The sequence below is a fragment of the Somniosus microcephalus genome, unplaced genomic scaffold, assembly GCF_052327205.1.
Source record: "Somniosus microcephalus isolate GS21.2 unplaced genomic scaffold, FLI_Smic_1.0 unresolved_chr4, whole genome shotgun sequence".
Classification (NCBI taxonomy): Eukaryota; Metazoa; Chordata; class Chondrichthyes; order Squaliformes; family Somniosidae; genus Somniosus; species Somniosus microcephalus.
Genome location: NW_028225182.1, coordinates 18182569 through 18183384, shown reverse-complemented (window position 1 = coordinate 18183384; position 816 = coordinate 18182569).

Here is an 816-nt window from a genome sequence, read left to right as displayed (position 1 = left end):
ACTGCTTTACCTGTCAGTCTTTGTTTCCAATCTACCTGGGCCAGAACCCTTCCAACTCATTCAAATTAGTCCGTTTCCATAAGAACTTAAAACATAAGAAATAGGAGCAGGAGTAGGCCATTTGTTTCTTCAAGCCTGCTCCACCATTCAATAAAATCATGGCTGATCTTTTAGCTCAACTCCATTTTCCTGAACAATCCCCATATCCCTTAATTCCCTTAATAGTTAAAAATCTATCGATCTCTGTCTTGAATATACTCAACGACCGAGTCGCCATAGCCTCTGGGGTAGAGAGTTCCAAAGATTCACCACCGTCTGAGCGAAGAAATTTCTGCTCATCTCAGTCCTAAATGGCCGACCCCTTATTCTTAGAGTGTGACCCCTGGTTCTGGGCTCCCCAGCCAGGGCAAAGATCCGCCCTTCATCTACCCTGTCAAGCCCTGTTTCCTTCCTCGTTGGGCTGGAGACATACAGATCAAGAAAGTTCTCGTACACAGTTCAGGATTTCTTCCCCTGCTTTGCCCTTTACATAGTTATTTTCCCAGTTTATATTGATGTGCCCCATTATTACCACTCTAAAGTTCTTCAATCTTTCAGCATTATTTAATTTAGTTTAAGTTATTAATTTAATAAGTATTAACAAGTTACAGTTTCTCAGCTTTTAATATAACACCTTTCCCTAACTTAGAGATGAAAAAGAGCTATAATACTCAGCAACCAATCACCTACCTGCTCTCCCGTGATGTCACATTTGGCTGGTGTTTTTGATTCGGATCTTTGCACTGCCTCTGCTTTAATGCGGCCCGCTCTTTGTGA